This window comes from Balaenoptera ricei, chromosome 14 (assembly GCF_028023285.1).
Source record: "Balaenoptera ricei isolate mBalRic1 chromosome 14, mBalRic1.hap2, whole genome shotgun sequence".
Lineage (NCBI taxonomy): Eukaryota > Metazoa > Chordata > Mammalia > Artiodactyla > Balaenopteridae > Balaenoptera > Balaenoptera ricei.
Genome location: NC_082652.1, coordinates 51,887,537 through 51,901,081, shown reverse-complemented (window position 1 = coordinate 51,901,081; position 13,545 = coordinate 51,887,537). Strand labels below are relative to the sequence as shown.

The 13,545-nt window shown below is 43.4% G+C and overlaps 1 protein-coding gene across 11 annotated transcripts in view; it reads right to left on the bottom strand.

Moving 5' to 3' along the window:
- The window catches only part of FHOD3 (formin homology 2 domain containing 3), a 505,109-nt gene that overhangs the window by 237,959 nt on the left and 253,605 nt on the right, over positions 1-13,545 (bottom strand). Inside the window, exon 1 of one of the 11 annotated variants that reach the window (XM_059895644.1) lies at positions 4,426-4,607. The exons of 8 other annotated variants lie outside the window; for them this stretch is intronic. The gene's annotated coding sequence lies outside the window, so the exon portion shown is untranslated. Of the gene's footprint in view, positions 1-3,657; positions 3,680-3,711; positions 3,730-4,425; positions 4,608-13,545 lie in introns of those variants that run through there. 2 more of the 11 variants (XM_059895647.1, XM_059895645.1) reach the window with 2 other exon arrangements.

The window sequence follows — 13,545 nt, the reverse complement described above, 5'->3', positions numbered from 1 at the left end:
CAAAGATTAACTCAAAATAGACCTTAGGTATAAATTTAGAATCTGAAACTATAAACCTAGAAGGAAACACGGGAGTAAATCTTTGTGACCTTGAGTTAGGTAAAGATTTCTTAGATATGACACTAAATGTACATTCCATGAAAGAGAAAAACCTGATAAATCAGACTTCTTTGAAATTAAAAATGTCTCCTCTTTCAAAGACACCATTAAGAAAATGAAAAGACAAGTCACATACTAGGGGAAATATCTGCAAATAACATATCCAATTAAGGACTTGTATCTGGAACACATAAAGAACTCTCAAAACTCAAAAAAATATTAGAAATAGTAAGAAATAAATACTACACATACAATAAACATTAAATAATAAGAAACAGACAATCCCATTTAAAAATTGGCAGAAGATTTGAACAAACATTTCACACAAAGAAGATAGATGGATGGCAAATAAGCACATTAAAAAAGATGTTCGTCATTAGTCACTGGGTGAATGCAAATTAAAACCCTGATAAGGTACCACTACTCACCTATTAGAATGGCTAAAATTAAACAGACTAACCATACCAAGTGTTGGAAAGGATGTGGATCAACCGGACTCTCATACAGTACTGGTGGGGATATAAAATTGTATAACCGCTTTGAATAAGTTTGGCAGTGTTTCAAAGTCAAACATACCGTGATCTTAGGATTCAAAAATTTCCCCTTAGGTATTTACCACAGAAAAATGAAAGCTTATGTCTACAAAAACACTTGTACACAAATGTTCACAACAGCTTTATTTTGAATAGTCTAAAACTAGAAACACCCAAATGTCCATCAACATGTGAATAGATAAACAAATTGTGGTATGTCCATACACTAGAACGCTACTCAGCAATAAAAAAGAATGAGTATTAATAACATGCAACACGGGTGAATTTCAAAATAATTATGCTGCATCAAAGAAGCCAGACAATAAAAGAATGCATACTATATGATTCAACTTTATAAAAATCTGAGAAAATACAAACTAATCTATGGTGACAGAAAGTAGAACAGTGGTTGACTGGGGAAGGGATGGGTGGAGTTGTGGATGAGAAGAACTATAAAGGGGCACAAGGAAACTTTTTGGGGTGGTGGATACCTTCATTATCTTGATTGTGGTGATGGTTTCATCTGTGTATACATATGTCAAAATGTATCAGATTGTACACTTTAAGCATGTACAGATTATTGTATATCAATTTGACCTCAAGAGTGGTTTTGAAATATCAGTGGTTGAACCTAATGAAATAGAAAAAGGAATATTCTATAAAACTGAAAGAACACAACAGCATAACAAATACACTCATCTCAATGAATGAACAAACTTTAGTTTTAACTCATCAAACCCAAATTTCATTCTTCTGCCTTAATCCTCTTTTTGTGTGCTTTAAAGCCTAAGTTCAAAACTACCTACTTCATGAAGGAAAAGGCTACCAGGTGCCCTCACATCGGGCTCACGCTGGGGGCTGACAAGTCACCACAGGAAGAAAGGTCACAGAATGTATAAAGCCATCAGCAGGTGACCAGTTCCCACAAACGTTACTTCCTTTTCTGCATTTCTCTATGGTTTCACCATCCCTTGTTCTTTCTCCCACCTTTTTTGTCTCATTGTATCTGTGGAGATAAGTGTTCAAGGTCTTTGTCCTAGTTTTTAAAATTAGATGGTTTAGCATGTTACAAATCTACCTCACAGTAAGGAAAAAAAAAAAAACAACCAAAACGATATTCTTTTCTACCTTTGGTTGTTCTGTAAGGCTTGACTGTTGTGCTTTGAAACAATGATGTTGGAGAGAGAGAAGGGAAGGAGCTGGCTCTCCCACCCCAGTCAGCGGACCAGACCTTGGACTTCACCTGCAGGATGGACGGCCCTGTGCTGCCAGGGGCTTCGCCCTTCCCCGCCCATACTCTCCTGTGTCCTCCAGCCCCTCAAGGATACCACTCCCCTCAGTGTCATTGTGTGCCTCCAGGATCCAGGGGTCGGGGTAAAGCTCTCCCCAGGAGACTGGGCAGGGAGGATCATCTCTGGAGTCCACACTTCAGTCAAGAGTCTGCCCGTCTTGAGCAGCACTGACCTTATGGTCCTGGCACATTGCTCGCTTTGAGCTTCTGTACTGAGTTCCCCATAAATGAAATAAGAAGGAAAGGCTTGAGAAAGCCAGCATTTAAGACTCAAAGGGAAGCATTAAGTAAGTACCCAGTGTCATTGCTAACCTCTTCATGCCATACCAACTGATGTCCCTGACGGCACCTGATAATTATTACACCAAAATGCACTGTGTGAAGTGGGGACGCCGGTGCACCAGCAAATACACCCATCCCTGTTGATGTACTTGAGATCCTGAAGTCCACGTTAAAAAACAACACACTTCATCTTGCAAGAGAAGAAACTGGTCTCGTAGTGACCATTCCAGTCTGCCCCCTCCCTTCCTGTTGCTGGAGACAGAACACAGGGAACTTCCCAGCGTTGCTCATGAATGCCACTGTCCCTGAAGAAAATGATAGACCAACATCTGAAAAATCACTAGGCTCCTAGGACCGCCATTCCCTGCTGATGCCCCAAGGCTGAAACTCGCCAACCACCACACACCAAGTTGCTTTAAGGCTGCCCAGGGTCAATTTTTCAATGAAATATCAAAACTCAGAAGCATAAGCAACAGGAACTGGTACAAAGAAACGGAACACTGCTGAGTAATACACGATGTGGAATAAAAACAGCCCAAATTCCACTAAGACCCTTAGCAGTAAGTATATCCTGCGGAGGGAGGTGGGGGGTAAGCAAACCTGATTTGTAGCAACAGTGAAAGCAGCGGATTACCAGAAACATCTAGAGATGAAGCGTAGTGGAATGACAGCCTAAGGAAATGCAGCCTGAGAGGGATTTCTTCTTCCTGTACAACTACAAAAAAGGGCTTCTAGCACATTTAGCCCCAGCACTTCTTATTTCTCCAGGAAGAAAAACCTGATGTGACACACACACACACACACACACACACACACACACACAGACAGAGACACACAGATATCACCACACTGGTTGCGTTCCAAAAGGCAAGCCTACAGTACACACAAAGGGTCCTTCCAGGAAACAGGAGCCCAAGGCAGACCTCAGTAACTCCTCACAAGCAGTCACCTCTGTACCCTGCTTTGCTAACAGTTGTAGGGGCATAAAGCTGGTTTTAAACAGCATTTTTTTTATACCAAAGTAGCAGATTTTTTTTTAAAAAAAGACAGAGACATGAAAATTTTTTACCTATTTCCACACGTTAAAGAAGCAACAATTCAGTAGTTCCTTTCAACCACTACTTGAAAGAGTAACAAACACTAGCATCACCCAAATCCTCTACCTTCTACATAACTTCTGCTAAATCATGCAGAATTTCTCTCTCTTCTTTCAACAGTGTCTTCATAAAGATAAAACACAGTCCACGCCAAGGAAAAGGCACCTTTGCCACACACATCGAAAACAAACATACACACGTACACACACATACACATACACAGAGACGCAGACGTTGTTTCCCAAACTTAAAAACATTTCATGAGAAACATCTCTGAGCTAATATGCTATCAGTAGCATGACTGGTTGCTGAGGTTTCAGGAAACATCGCCCCACATAAAACAGAATCTGCCCACCTCACATCGCCACCCTCCATCGCCAAGTCTCGCTTTCTCTCTCTTCACACCTACCATTATTACATATACCCTTTACATACTCCTGTCTACTGCCTTGGTCAGAATGGAAAGTTCCATGAGGCAGGGCCGTATCTGTCTTGTTCACCACTGTATGCCCTGGTCCTGGCTCACTGGTCACAAAATGAGTTTTTGTTGACCAAAGCAGGGCAGAGAGGGGTGAAGAGAGGCGGAGCATGGATAAACATTAAATTCTGAAACCTTAAGTAAGAGTTGACATTTCTAACGCCAATACCGTGCTAGCATCTACAACACTGAGATAACCTACAAGCATTGCTTCCTTGAATCCTCATGACAACACAGGCAGATAATATCATCATCCCAATTTTATTTTATTTTTCGGCCATGCCACACGGCTTGCAGGATCTTAGTTCCCTGACCAGGGATCACGGAGTCCTAACCACTGGACCTCCAGGGAATTCCCTAACATCCTAATTTTCGAGATGAGAAAACTAGATTGAGAAAGTTTAAGTTATTTGCCCAACCCTTTAAGAAATCCCAACTTCTGAAGATAGGCTGTTTTTGGTTTAATTTTTAAAGTTAAAATCAGCTGCATATTTTCTCTGTTTAGAGGTTTATAGATAGCTGGAAAAGTACCCATCACTCTGTTCAAAGAAAATGCCTGGGGAAGACACTGCGGGAGGAGGTGCAGCAGGAAAAGGGGGGAGCGGCACTTGGCTGTCAAGCCCTGACTTGTCCACCAACACTCACCTGGATTTAGGTTTCCTCCGACGCGTATTTGCTGCACCACAACCCTGGTTGGTTCTCCTTGGCTCTTTTCAGTCTCTGGTCAACTTCTCAGCTTGCCAAAACCTTTGCAAGTCCAGAGGCGCTGGGGTAGCCAATTGCCGTGACCACAACCAGCACTGCAGCGTCGGCTGCCACCCAGCCTTTGAGTGACTCAGGTGCCCAGGCACCTGACAGCGAGAGCTGACTCAAGACAGAACCTGATTCATCAGGCTTAGAGGATGCCTGGGCTTTGGCCCCACCTCATAGAGCATTTACCCACAGACTGGATGCAATTAGATGGGGAACAAACAAGGAGAAGTAAAAAGGAAAGTCAGCACATGATAAGCATGTGGCGTATGATCTTCCTCATGAACAAGCCCTGAGTGGGCTGAGTGCAGCACTGCGATGGGGGGCATGTCAGGGCGCTGGTCAGGGAGACTGTGCCAGCTTCCAGCACCGATTCCACAGCCCACCTCTCTCACCTTATGCAAGAGTCTGGTCTGGAGCCTCTCTTCAAGTGTAACACCCGGCCTGCTCTGATAGTCAAAGACCACACTACCGAAATTGATATGGATCTACCTCTCGAGGGAACAGCCAGAGAACTTCTCATTCACAGGACATATTTAATGAACATCTACTATGTGCCAGAAGACTATAAAAAGACATTAAAACTATTTTATGTTTGGCATGAAGATTCAGCTAAGCTATATTCAAACCCCTCCTCATGTCCTGGACAATTCAATTCCTCTGGGATTGTAGCCATAAAGTGACCGGCCCCCCATCACAGAGATAAATGAAAGAGATTAGAAGCATGATCTTTTTCCATAAACACGTTTATTTTAAGAAGTAGAACTGTTTAAGTGCTGGCGATATTACCAAATACTAATTTAAAGTAGACAGAGAGCAAGCTTTGGGGAGAATAAACATGCTGTGACATTTTAGTGCCCCTCCCCATAGCACTCACGTGGACCTCACCTTAATGCCAACACGCCAGACCTGTTCCTTTACTTCCACCAGAGTCCCTGGTGGGCAGCAGGGCTCCTAAGTCTTCAGAACCTTAGCCCAGCTTGGCTTCAAAAGCTTTTCAGCATCTGGAAACTTCAAAAATGTTCTCTTTGGCTCACCCTGGGCAGAATGATTAGAATTTCTTCTTGGCTCAATGGGCTGCTATTCCCCTGAGTGCCCTGAACTTTCCTCTCTGGATACAAGCAGGAAGGGTGCCTATGTAATGGTGCCTGGTCCAACCAGGCTCTCAAGGAAAATACCATGCAGTTAAATTTGTGATTACAGATTTCTCTGCTGGTGGATGTCTCCAAAGGCGGAGAGTGTTTAGTCAGTGTTCTGCCAAGAAACAGAACCAGTGGAAGATAAATATATATAAAATATATATATAAAGATACATATGCACACACATATATATTAGATATATATATACACACGCACACAAATATGTATGTATATATGTATACGTACATGCAGAGATTCATTTTAAGCAATTGGCTCAATGAAGCTGGCAAATCCAGAATCTACAGGGTGGGCTGGCAGCCTGGAGATCCAAGAAGAGCCGATGTTACAGTTCAAATCCAAAGCCCGTCTACTGCAGTTCCTCCTGCTTGAGGGAGGCTAGTCTTTTGTTCTATCCAGGCCTTCAACTGCTCGGATGAGGCCCAGCCACAAAAACATCATGGAAAGCAGTCTGCTTTACTCAACGTCCACTCACGTAAATGTGAATCTCATCCAAAATCCCTCACAGAAACACCCAGAATGATATTGGACCACATATCTGGGCACTGTAGCCCTGTCAAGTTAATACATTAAAATCACCAGCCATAGAAGCAAATCACTCTCCTCACTTTTTTTGTGCTTCCAGATGTAGTAAATGTTGTTAAAATATAATAACATGTTCCTTAGCAATACAGGTGCCCCTAGTAACTTCGAGGCTTTAGAAACCATTTTTTGACAACTTACAAATTCACCCCTTTTACAAAGGAAGTCACACAAATATCAAGTTTAAAAATTTGTTTTCTAAATAGGTCAAATTTTTTGGAGAAAAAATATCAAACTTTTGAAAATGGAAAAAGTGTTTTAAGACAGAGTGGATTTTTTCCAATATAATTCCTTTTCATCAAGTTGATTCTGGGAAAAAGATGAAAATTCAAGGTGTACCATGTATATCTGTCAAGCGGAAGGATAAAGGCCAAAGCCAAGAATACAGAATACACAATGTAACTAGAGTGGCCTTTCCTTTAACATCTTTGTTTTTAGTTTTAGAAAATATTAGTTGAAATGGTTGCCCATTATTTTTCTTAGAATTTACCAAAAACTGATGCTAATTTTTTAATCCTTAAATATAAAAGTAAATTGAAGAGACTTGAGTCTATAAAAAAGATAAAGGCACCTCCAACCCTATCCCCCCTTGAGATCCATGAGATGAAAAGTGCATTAACTGTGGAAATCATAATGCGTTGTACTTCCTGTTTGGGCTCCAGTTCTGATCTAATTTTCACAAGGCATCTGTCATCAGAAAAACACAAGGATGGTACTAACTCTACAAAGAGCTGTGGGGAAACCCATTAAAATCATCCTCATTATAAATAGCTCTATCCTTGATATGTCAGCCTTTTAATTCCAGTGTTAAAAACTGGGATCCAAGTTCCCATTTGTTAAACAGCTTTGTTGTGGAGCTGGTGAGGACTGGACTGGCAAGGGGTAGTTCCTGGGAGCCGTAGATGCTGGCATGTATCTTCTACCTCCCCTTCAAGCTAGTATATGAGCAAAGGGTACTTTATAAGCACTCAGTATTCTTATCTGAAGATCTCTAAGTACATAAAAGAGAGGGCATTAATTTCTCAGAATTCTCAAGGGGGATGACCTGGAGATTTAGCTCAGCTCAATTTGAGGTTCAGTTCCAATTCTGTCCCACAAAGAGACACATTAGATTAAAGGCCAACTTGAAAAAGGTTAAACTTTAAAAAGATTTTAGGAAACTATGGATCCAGACTCTCAACCATGTAACAACTTTCCTGTAATCCTAATGTCCCAGAGCTAGTTCTACATTTTACATTTTACCTGCTTAACTTCCCACTCTATTTGTTTTTTATAGTTTTATTTTTTTTTTATTTTAATTTAATTAATTCATTTTGGCTGCGTTGGGTCTTCATTGCTGCGTGCGGGCTTTCTCTAGTTGCGGCGAGAGAGGGCCACTCTTCGTTGTGGTGCACGGGCTTCTCATTGCGGTGGCTTCTCTTTTTGCAGAGCACCGGCTCTAGGCGTGTGAGCTTCAGCAGTTGCGGTGTGTGGGCTCAGTAGTTGTGGCTTGTAGGCTCAGTAGTTGTGGCTCACGGGCTCTAGAGCACAGGCTCAGTAGTTGTGGCTCACGGGCTCTAGAGCACAGGCTCAGTAGTTGTGGCGCATGGGCTTAGTTGCTCCGCGGCATGTGGGATCTTCCTGGACCAGGGCTCAAACCCGTGTCCCCTGCATTGGCAGGCAGATTCTTAACCACTGCGCCACCAGGGAAGCCCCCCACTCTATTTGGAATGAGTAAACACACATATACCTCTATGTCTTGCTTCAGATTTCTGGTTGCTAAAATTGAAAGCAAAAAAATAAACTTATAGCAACATTTCTTTTCAGAATCTCCCTTTGAAAAGCGACATTAATAGGAAAAGAAACAAAACAGAACCAAATACTTCCTTTTGGTGAGGGCAAGCCAGCCTAGAGAAGAGGGTTAGGGAAAAGAGAGGCCAAGTGAATGGGAATGGGGTTAAGTGTCCTCTGCCCCACTGACCAGGGCCTGGAAGCAGGGATGCCACACTGAGTGACCACAGCGCTGGTATTAGGATGGGCTACTTCCAGTTCTTCCCCTGGAAACTGCTTCCTAGGCAACCAGCCCTTCCTGTTCTCACTTTTGTGAGAACTCTCCCTCCTCTTTCTACACTCTTCCATCCCACCCTCTCCCCCACGCCTGTGTAAATCATTGGCTATCACTCAGTAAACAGAACTTGGTCAGACAAGAATGGCCTGGATACAGCAGCAACTGTCAATTATGTTACTTCAAACTCATTAACTTCATGTAATCAGCAAATCCCCAACGTCTCTAAGTTGCATTTGGCACCATGAGCACCCTTCTGCCCAAGCCCACCTTCAAACTGTCTATTAAAGTTTTAGCTCGGGTGACCCCAAATTCCGGTCATGAGGGTACCTGACATGGCTATGAATGATTTCTGTTTGTAGGGCTCTTTGTTCTATCAATTACCTACACTTTTAGCCATGACAGTTCTGAGAGTCATTCCAAGAAGAGGAAAGTTTGATGGAAACTATACTGCATGCAGATGAGTATAAATGAAGTGAGTAATTAGATAGCACTGCCTTGGCACTCAACCTCACCACCATAACTGGAAACTGGCCCAATCGGACATCCTTGAGATGCAGAATGTCCTCCTTTCTTAAAGGCCCTACAGACCTGCCTAACGTTTCACAGCAACTCCACTCCACGCCTGCAGTTGTGTGTGTGTCATCGAGGAATCTGCTCTGATCTGTGGAGAGCATGCTTGTTGGAGCAACGTAATGAAAGGGATTATTACTTAAATGCAGGTTACATGAAGCCAGAGGCAGCAGAGAACGTTCTGCAGGGCCTCTCTTTGTTTGAGTCCAAGGCTTCACAGGGATGTGTGGACCTGTACCCCCATCACCACAATCAGAACTAGGCCTCTCCCCGAGATGCTCATGTTCTGATTCCTCTGAATGCTCTCCGTTCTGGGGGGGGCTTTAACGAGCACATCACCCTCAAATTCTACTCAAACCCAGAGCCATTCCTACTCTGGAACTAGTATTCTAATGGGACCAAAAATAATCCCAGAAAATTATGCTTTGGTTTTAATTTTCTCAAAATAGTGAAGATTGATAAATGGTCCATTTGAAGGTTTTGTCACCCCTCATTCCATTCACCCAGCGATGGGGTTTCTGTAATCACAACTTGACCAACGGCTTTGGTGTGCTGTCGAAAGGTGCCATGCAGTCCCCATTTCTGCCACTGCAGTCACCACCTTGATGGCATCCCCGGTGGATGTCCACTGAGTCTCAGCTCACCACTCCAAGCTGGTTTCAGCAGCAGGAGAGCAGCAGCCCGTTTACCTCCCTAGACAGTGACTGGATTTCCTTACACTGAAGCCCAATCTCACTCCGGATACCTTCCATCCACTGGCCCTGGTTTTGGCCTCGGGGCCTAGACACAGCATAATTTGAACTATTCAAATAATTAAAGTCACAGCCTGCCCTCCCTGGCAAATCTTACCCAGGTTCCCTCAACTACCTCATGTCCTGAATTCCAGCCAGGCCAGCCCAGTCTAAAGTGCAGAATGGACTCAAGCTGTGTCGAATCAGCATAGACAACATGAAGACACGACGTCCCATCATCAGATACAACAAATCCATTAACACAGCCCATGCTAACTGTGGATATTTTTTGCTGGGGACAACGGACATGGTTTTATAGTAGCTGAGTGACAGATGATGCCCTGATCTTTGCTCAACTTTTTATTTTGAAATAAAAATACACAGGCAAATATACAGGTAGTGCAGAGAGGTCCCAGGCACTCTTCACCAGTTTCTCCCAATGGTAACATCCTACACAGCTATAGTACAATATCGAAACCAAGAACTTCACCCTGGTATTGGGTGTGTGGATAGCTCCATATCGTTTTATCACATGTGCAGATTTGTGTAACCACCACCATAGTCAACATCAAGAGCTACTCTGTTGCTACAAAGATCTCCCACGTGCTACCCCTTTATAGCCACACTCACACCACCCCCCACCCCGACCCCGCCAACCCACTACCACCATCTCTGAGCCCGGCAACCTATGTTTCTCATTTCTATAGTAGCGCTCTTTCAAGAATATTACATAAACGGAATCAGACAGTATGTGACCTTTGGGAACTGGCTTTTTACAATCAGCATAATGCCCTGCAGCTCCATCCAGGTTGTGTGTGCCAATAGTCATTATGTTTTTATTGCTGAGTAGTACTCCATGGTAGGACATATCAGTTTGTTTAACCTTTCACCCACTGAGAGGGACAATTGCTCCATTTAACTGAAGGTGTCAAATTTGTGTGCATAAAGCTGTTTGTGGTGTTCCCTTATTATCCACTTGATGTCTGCAGAGTCTGTCAGGATATCTATCCCCTCTTTCATTTGTGACATTAGTAACTTGTCTCTTCTCTCTTTCTTTCATCATTCCTCCTAGAGATTTATGACTTTTATGGATCTTTTCAAATAACCAACTTTTTGTTTTATTGATTTTCTCTACTGTCATTCTATTTTCAATTTTACTGATTTCTGTTCTTGATTATTTTCTTCCTTCTGCTTATTTTGGGTTTGTTTTGTTCTTTCTCAACTTTCTGGAAGTAGAAACTGAGATTATTCATTTGAGGCTATTCTTATTTTCTAATGCAAACATTTAGTTCTAAAAATTTCCCTCTCAACAGTGCTTTAACTGTATTATACAAGTTTTGATATGTTGTTTTTCATTTTCATTCGATTCAGTATTTTTTTTTAATTTCCCTTGAGACTTTCACTTCAATTCATGGATTATCTAGAAGGGTACCATTAGTTTCCAGGGGTTTGGAGATTTTCCTGTTATCTGTCATTGATTTCTAGTTTAATTCCATCGTGATTTGAGAACACATGCTATATGATATCAGTCCTTTTAAATGTATTAGTATATGGTCCGTCTCGGTATATATTCCATGGGCCTTTGGTTCATCTTGGTATATATTCCATGGGCCTTTGAAAAGATTATGTATTTCGCTCTTGCTGGTTGGACTGTTCTGTAAATGTTTGATGGTGTTATTAAAGTGTTCTATATCCTTGCTGATTTTCTGTCTAACTCTGTTCTATCAATTGTTGAGAGAGGAGTATTGAAGTCTCAAGCTATAACCATGGGTTTGTCTATTTCTCCCTTCAGTTTTATCAGTTTTTGCCTCACATTTTTTTTTTTTTTTTTTTTTTTTTGGCTGCGTTGGGTCTTCATTGCTGCACGCAGGCTTTCTCTAGTTGCAGCGAGCGGGGGCTACTCTTCGCTGTGGTGCACGGGCTTCTCATTGAGATGGCCTCCCTCGCTGCAGAGCACGGGCTCCAGGCACGCAGACCTCAGCAGTTGTGGCTCACGGGCTCTAGAGTGCAGTCTCAGTAGTTGTGGTGCACAGGCTTAGTTGCTCCGCAGCATGTGGGATCCTCCCGGACCAGGGCTTGAACCCGTGTCCCTTGCATTGGCAGGTGGATTCTTAACCACTGCGCCACCAGGGAAGCCCTGCCTCACATATTTTACAGCTCCGTTGTTGTGTGCATACACATTTAAATTGCTACGCCTTCTTGGTAGACCGATCTTTTCATCATTATGTAATGTCCTTCTCAGTCTCTGGTAATTTTCTTTGCCTTGTTTCAACTGAGCAGTAGTAAAAGTCCTGACTGCCCACTTGGCCTGCTCTGGCACCACCTCAGCAAGGAGGAGGAAGGGCACCTCATTGCCCCCAGGGAGAGGTGGTTGTCCAGACTCCCCATGCAGTCTCCACTGACTCCCTGGGCGAGGAGAGGGGGTAGGGAGACTCCTTCTGTTAGAAAGGGATGATCGTCCCAGCTCCCCATCTGAGAACAGCACAGACAAAGGTCAGGAGGAAACCAGATGGGGTAGTGGAGGAACCAAGAGAAGCAGCCTGACGTGATGGTGACAAATGGGGAGGCCAAGAAAGCTGGAGGGCTTGGGTTCTTCCGCCCACAGCGAGTGTGAATGATGGGGCATCTCCAAGGACCTCCCAGGCCACAGCCCCCACCCTGACGTGCAAATGTGATGTTGTGGGAGTGGGTGATGTGTCTGCAGTGTAGACCGGCCAGTGTGACTGCCCTACACGCGAGCTGCAGCCTGGAGGCTTGACCTGATGCAGCAGGCAGTGCAAGCAGAGGCCTTGGCTTCAAAGCAAGACAGGGAGAGGAGGGGTGGGGGGCCTCCACTTAGGGGAAACCAAGGCCAAGTCAAATTTTACTCAAGTTAGAATGTTCTAATCAAGCTCTACTCTGATCCAGTAACTTTACCTTTCTCTACTGTTGTTTTTCTTTCCTTTTTTTCTTGTTATTTCTAGAAAAGCTTCCATTTGAAAAATAATAGCATTTTAGCTGAACTAAGGGGGGAAAGGGAATATCTCCCGAGCATTTGTATCGGGGCCAGAATTGCCAGCCGAGTTAGTGGGTCCCGACTGGCTGTGACGGAGCCTCCTGGTGGCAAAAGCGGACAGGAGTGTGGGAACACAGCCTCCCTCCTCCTCCTCCCTGCTTTGATCCTCACCGGGAGGATCACCTCTCCGGCAGGGAGTCTGTGCCCAGGGCAGCCTCTCAGGCAGGTGGCCTGGATGGGGAAAACACACATGGAGCCACCTGTGCACATAGTAGGACGAGCTCAGTGAGTGACCCTGTTCACAGCAGACTATAAAAGGCCTAAGTGGGCGCAGCGGGACACTCCCTGTCTCCAATCCATGTTTGTTAATGACAGGAAGTCACCAAGACTTATTTGTAAAACTACACGAACACACAAAGCAATGGTTTAAAATCGAAGTGTCACAAAGTTCACAAACATTCAGAGGCCATTACGTTTAGATAAAATTGTATTTTGTAAGACCAGACAGACAGTTATCTTGGCCCCATTCGTGGGGAGGGAGGACAAATTTTCTAAGCAAACCATTTGTGTAAACCAGGCGTCGGCAAACCACAGCCCACGGGCCAAAACTGGTTCACCACTTGTTTTTGTACAGCTAAGAACTGTTTTTTACACATAAACATTGGTGGTCAATTTGACAATAGAAAACACTAATTTTGAGCCTCAGTTAAGTGAAATGTTATTTCTCCCCACCAAAATTCCATTTGTATCATGAGTAAACCTGAGTTATAAAAATACAGTACTTGATTATTATTACATTTTGAACTTAATAAAAAGTCTGTGCAAATTCGCTTTCTCTCTTATCACAGAAGTAACTACTCACTATCCTCGGCTTGCCTCTTGGCCCAAAATGCCTAAAATATTTACTTTCTGGCCCTTTACAGAAAAAGTTT